We start from the raw sequence: 6,960 nt of genomic DNA on the forward strand, positions 1-6,960 counted from the left end.
AGGATTAGGGCAGGGAACAGCAGGCCCTCAACATGGATGTCAACTGAGAGAAGTGTCGCTTTGCTTCACCTACTGATCCATCTGGAAATCTTGTTAATATGCAGCTTCTGGAGTGGGACCTGAGATTTTGCATTTCTTAAAAACTCCCAGGTTATGCCAGTTCTGCCTGTCTGATCATCACACTTCTGTGTAGTAAGGTTTCAGAGGACTCCAAGAAGATTTTACTTATTTCCCACCCCCTACCCAGATTGGGTTAGGTACACTTTGTGTGCAGCTTTGTGCTGGATATTATCCTCTCTCAGAATTTATCACTTAAGCACACAAACAACCATTGCAGAACACAACACAAACACAAAAAAAAATGCTCACACATAATGAAACTATAAAAACATGGAACTAATTCCTAACCAAACAAAGGATAATGAAACCAGCAGCCTAAAGCAACTTGCTCTACTGTTAATGATATTTATGAGTTTTTAACAGTTTTCCACTTGGGCTATGCATTAGAAATAGTATTTTATAAATAATTAGTCTCACCTGGTTCCATTCTCAAAAGATTCTTATTCAGTTGATCTGGGTTGGGGCCTGGTCCTCTACATTTTTTGAAAACTTTAATGGAGATTATAATACGTCATTGGGATTGAGAACCAATGGTGTAGAGCTCACAGATATGTCTCATTTGATCCTTAATCCTGTGAGGTCATGCAGAAGTAAGAAAATGATGCTCAGAGAAGAACCATCTGGTACCAGACCAGTAGCTAATAAATGGCAAAGCAGAAGCTCAGTTCCCAGACTCTTGATTAGAAAACAAACAGTCCCACCTGCCTGCCCCTGCCCCATCCCTCCAGGTTATATCAGAGATTTGTTTTATTCTGAAAGCCAGATCATGCCTATGGTGTACTTTGGTGTCTCCATTCATGGACAGGTATATGTTCATTTCACCGTTGAGTAGTTCCCTAACTGAGGTGGAAATGCAAAAGCATTTCTTGATAAATGTTGTAGGGAACAGACAAAATTTAAGACAGTTCACCATCCCCCCAGCCAGATCACAGACACAGCCCAGTAAGGGAGGGAAGACTTGTACACAGCTGTCACGTACTCCATTAGTGCATATCTTCAAGTGCATTTGTAGCTCAGAGCAAATAACCACCTCCTCCAGGAGGAAGGAAGCCTTCTGGAGGAGGTGGCATCTGAGCTAAGTCTTTAGAGTTGGCATTTGGACAGGTAGAGATTCAGAAAGAGGAGAACCTTTGCTGGATGCAAGGTCCTGTTGAAGATTCAAGAGGATGAGACACATGATTGGGAAGCAGTGAGAACATGGTGGATTTCCAAATTGGGCAGTAGCATGATCAAAACTGTGAGCCAGGAGGAAGAAGAGAAGGTGAAACTGAGTTTAGAGAAGATGAATCTGGGAGATGAGGTAGGAGGATCTGGCCCTGGTTAGGACGAGATGATAGAAGGATCTAGAGGAGGCTCTAGTCAGACTGGGGGAGACCAATGTCAAGAGCACTGCAGAGGGGGACGCAGTCAGGTTTGGCGGTGGATTGCTTTTGTTGGAGAGGAGGGGTGAGGTGTTAGAGCTAGATGCCTGAAAGAATAATCCTGCCAATTGAAATGAAAGCAGAAAGAATGCATTTCTGGCTCTGACTCAACGCAGGAGAGGTCGAGAGATGAACTAATGCTGTTGCCTGCCACTCAGCCTCAAACACGAGCACCTGCACCCATCTCTGCTTTGATTGTCCCATCTTCACTCTGGCTTTTGTCTCTTCTACTTGTCTGTCCGACACAGTAGCCCCTCTTTGGGTCTTTGTCAGCCCTCTTGTTTTGTGCTGCCTCTGCCCCCAGTACCTCCAGTGCAGCTAGCAGTGCATGTCACCATCTCTTATCATGGTTTTGTGCTAGAAAGTTCAGAAAAGATTCTTTAGCATGCCATGTTGTGTAAAGGGGCATTAGCGGAGGGGCTGGTAATCCCCATGTAGGCCTATCACAGCCCCTTTACAAAAGTCAAACATGGAAACCTGCCCTCTTAAGCATCAAAATTTTAGGGAATGTTTTATGAATTTCGCAAAGAATCTTAAAATGCATTGGCTTTTTTTTTTTTTTTTTAAAGAGGAAAGAATAAAGGAAGAGAGGTGGCATGGTGGCAGAGTGCGTTTGAGTTGTCAATAGCTTCTGCAGTGTCAGGTCAATTACATCAGCACTTGGTCTGGAGCAGGGGAAAGGAATGGCTCTGCCTTCTGGGAATGTCAGAAGGACCTGATAATTATATTTGGCAAAGCCACAAGGAGCGGTTCTGTAATGTCATTGCTAAGAATTACCCTTTTAATAGCATTTCTGGATGTCTGAGCTTTTCAAATGAAGTGACACTCTGCTGCCGTGGCTTTCCTCTTTCTTGGGCTGCTTCCAACTGGTCCTCCTGTTCCTCCTCGCCCTTGCTTTGATATGAGTTCATATTTTCTGTCTTCTGCCTTCCCAGCCCTGCTCCTCCAGCCCCTCCTTCTGCACCCACAATAGCTCCCACTCTCCCCTGTTTTAGAGGTGGAGTCAGGTGAGAGTGTGTGTGTGAGGGAAATACTTGCCAAAGGGTAGCACATTCAACAACATCTGGTATCGAGGTGAAGCGTAGCCTTAGACTAGCCAAACTGTGGACAACCTGCTTCCATGCTGCATCTGCTACCTTGGTGTTGGTGGGACTCAGAAGTCATGGGAAAGATCACCAGTGATCCGTGACAGCAACATATTCTTTTCCTAATCGTGCCATATATTATGCCCTTCAACACAATTTACTCATCTTTGCCTCCGTTTCTCCATCCGTGAAAGTGGTGTAATACTTATCTACCTCCCTTAAATGTTGTGAAGATTAGTCTATGTTAGTAAAGCACTTTTGAAATAAAGAGTGATGTAAAGCATTTTAACATTACTGTTGTCATTGTGATAAGGACGCCCTCCTGCAGAGAAGCTGCCTTATAGGGGAAGTACCGCAGGTACACTGTGGTTTAGGAACACCCAGTATAGAAAACTTCCATAACAGATACAAGAGTGGGATTATTTGCTTTGTCAAAAATTTCAACATGACATTTTCTTAAACAGCCTTTTGATGCATTTAGAATGAGATTCAATTTATAGGAGAGTGATGAAGGTTTTTTTTTTTTTAAGATTTTATTTATTCATTTGAGACAGAAAGGGGCAGAGAGAGAGCCTGAACAGGGGGAAGAAACAGAGGGAGAGGGAGAAGCAGACTCCCACTGAGCAGGGAGCCCGATGTGGGGCTTGATTCCAGGACCCTGAGATCATGACCTGAGCTACCCAGGTGCACTTGAAGTAAGGTTTTTATTTTATTTTATTTTATTTTTTATTTTTTTTTTTGAAGTAAGGTTTTTAAAGAGCATATCTATTGAATCTCCATACAACTGTTAACTGTTGGGTTTGCAAGCTGATTATTACCCTAACAGTGCAATTTATCATCACTAGGTGGAAAAAAGTCTAGTCCTACATTATCCAGATATCCAGATTATGCATGAAGGTTCTCTCACTGTTTTCACTCATTGGAATGAACAGAATGATGATCCTGCTACTTCTGAATGAGGATCAGAAGCTCTAGTTCTACTTGCAAAATGCCCTTACAGCACTGCCAGTGTGTGTGTGAGAGTGTGTGTGTGTGTTGTGTGCGTGTAAGATTAACCATGTACCTTCATTAAAGGGCTCAGAGTGGGGAGCACCTGGGAGCTCAATGGTTGAGCATCTGCCTCTGGCTCAGGGTGTGATCCTGGGGTCCTGGGATCGAGTCATGCATTGGGTTCCCTGCAAGGAGCCTGCTTCTCCCTTTGCCTAGGTCTCTGCCTCTCTGGCTCTCATGAATAAATAAATAAAATCTTTTAAAAAATCTTTAAAAAAAATAAGGGGCTCAGAGTAGGACGTTCTCTATCCATAAACATGGGCTCTCTTAACTCCTGATGACCGTCAAGAGATTTAATTGGGTTCTGGTTTGAGTCTTCTTTTTATGGGTTTGTTGGGGAAAAAAATTCCAAACCCTATTATTTAAGAAGTTGGGTTTTTTTGATAAAAAGAATATTTGTTACAGAGAAAATACTGTAAGTAGACATAGAAGTTAAGGTTTCAGTTTTTTGTCCCATCATCTGGTTCAGCTTCCGGAGTAATGAAGAAGGAAGCTCAGAGGTTGGTGCTCTGCTGGTGAGGTGCATATGGATCTAGATTATTATCCTTGAGTCTCAGAGAGTGTCTTTGGATGGGCTAGTATTAGATCTTCTGAAGGATGGGAGGGTGGTTACTCCAGCCACTCAACCACTGGGAAGTCTGGGGGGAGCTGGGCAGATGTACTCAAATTCTTGAGCCTGAGGCTAATGGACCAGGAACTATCATTCAGGTGAAGCTCTTCTCATTATGATAGCAGAAGTACAAGAGGACAACTCCAGCTTGTGTGTAGAAGCACATTTCAAATTTCAACATTAAATCTGCTAATATTTCGTTGGCCAAAACAAGTCACATGGTTGAGCCCAACATCAAGGGGAGGGAAGTAGAGTTCTCCTAAGAAGGTTTGGGGCTTGATCCTAGGACCCTGAGATCTTGACCTGAGCTGAAGGCAGACATTCAACAGACTGAGCCACTCAGGTGCCCCAAAACAAAAAAATCTTAAAAAAAATTATAACACACAGTTTTTCTATTCAGAGCCTGAGTTTAAAGCTTAGTTTTTAGGGAGACCTGGGTGTCTCAGTGGTTGAGCATCTGCCTTTGCCTCAGGACATGATCCTGGGGTACTGGGATCAAGTCCCACAACAGGCTTCCTGAAGGGAGCCTACTTGTCCCTCTGCCTGTGTCTCTGCCTCTCTCATGAATAAATAAATCAAATCTTAAAAAAAAAAACCCTTAGTTTTGCAAAGAATGTGACCTCCTGAATATTAGACTATCATCTGTATAATATCTACTTCCTAAGATTGCTATAGTGATTATATGAGAATACAAATATGGAAAAGCCGTATAAACTATAAAATTAAAAAAAAATTTTAAAGGAGTCCCTAAAACTCTTTTCTGATATTCTGTGTTACAAGAGAATCCCAGACTCTCTTCTGACATCACAGAACTTCATCTTAATCTCTTCTTCCGGCCTCCCCTTTCTGACATTCCCTGTTTCAGAGCCTGTCTCTGTACAATTACTTCCATTGATCCCTCTGGCTGGAGTGCTGTCGGCCTCTCCACAATCCCTTCCCATCACCTATGCTGCTGAAGTGTCACCCATTCTTCAAAGTCAAACGACACTAGAACACACTCCTGGAACCGGGGCTCTGTTCCCAGGTTTGCTGGTAACTCATGAGTAACTCGTCATGAGGACAAGTTACTAGGTCTTTCATGCTATTAATTTCCTTATTTGTAAAATAAGGAGGTTGGAGGAGAGGATCTCTAAATTCCTTTCCCCTGTTCTCATTAGTCTAATTCTCAAGTTAAAGTAATCGTTTCCATTTACTGCACATAACCCAAATTTTCAATTTAGCATTCTCTTTGACAGATAATGTGCACATAAATGGAATTCAAATACTGCATCCAAATGGATCACTCCCAAGGTTGAAAGCCCCATTTGTAGAAGCTAATGATATTGGATGATAATTGTACTTAAATTGTTTCTAAAACAATCTAAATACAGTCAAATAAGAATTTCTGTATAATGGGGGGATCCCTCAGTGGCTCAGCGGTTTGGCGCCTGCCTTCGGCCCAGGGCCTGATCCTGGAGTCATGGGATCCAGTCCCACGTCGCTCCCTGCATGAAGCCTGCTTCTCCCTCTGCCTGTATCTCTGCCTCTCTCTCTCTCTCCCTGTGTCTCTCATGAATAAATAAATACAATCTTAAAAAAAAAGATGATTAAAGAATTTCTGAATAATGAGCACAAAAGATTTGCTGCTTCCTAAAATATAATTTTCGCAACAAAATATAACTGAGTACTGTTTCCTTTAGCTGTTTCAAATTGTCCAATTCTATAGATTATAGGATACTTCTATTTTACAATTGCCCTGTTCTAAGACAATAGTGTGTAGATTTTTTGCATATGTTTTAAAAAATCTTAGCAGTTGATTTCAGTAGATGATATCTGTTATAAAACCAGGGGGGTCTGAAACCTAATTCAAGTGAAGGAAGAAGGAAGGGAGTTAGCATTTGTTGAACATCTTTTGTGGTCCTAGGCATGTTTGTATATATTATCTAATTTAATTCTTAAAATACTCTGTAGGAATAGGTAATATCATGTATATTTTATTTATTTTTTTAATTTTTATTTATTTTTTTGGAATATTTTATTTTTTTAAAGATTTATTTCTTTGGGATGCCTGGGTGGCTCAGTGGTTGAGTGTCTGCCTTTGGCTCAGGGTGTGATCCCAGGGTCCAGGATCGAGTCCCACATTGGGCTTCCTGCGAGGAGCCTGCTTCTTCCTCTGCCTATGTCTCTCTCTCTCTCTGTGTCTCTTGTGAATGAAGAAATCAAATCTTTAAAAAAATTAAGATTGATTTATTTGAGAGAGAGAGAGAGTGTGTGTGAGCGGGGTGGGGGCGGGAGAGGGAAAGGAAGAGAGAGACTCTCAAGCAGACCCTAATATATGTGGAGTCCAACGTGGGGCTTGATTTCAAGACCGTGACATCATGACCTGAGCTGAAACCAAGAGTCAGATGCTCAGCTGACTAAGCCACCCAGGTGCACCTTGTCTATATTTTAAAGATAGTGAAATGAAGACTTGAGAGGTTAAGTGACTTGTTCAAAATCATATACCTGAACTGTACACTTAAAAATGGTTAAAATGGGGGATGCCTAGGTGGCTCCGTCGGTTAAGCACCTGACTTTGGCTCAGGTCGTAATCTCAGGGTCCTGGGATTCCTCTCATAAAGCAAATTCTAGGACCAATTCAGACCTCCTGAATCAGAATCCCTGCAGGCTGGACTGGAAATTTATACTTTTAACA

This window comes from Canis lupus, chromosome 11 (genome assembly GCF_011100685.1).
Source record: "Canis lupus familiaris isolate Mischka breed German Shepherd chromosome 11, alternate assembly UU_Cfam_GSD_1.0, whole genome shotgun sequence".
Lineage (NCBI taxonomy): Eukaryota > Metazoa > Chordata > Mammalia > Carnivora > Canidae > Canis > Canis lupus.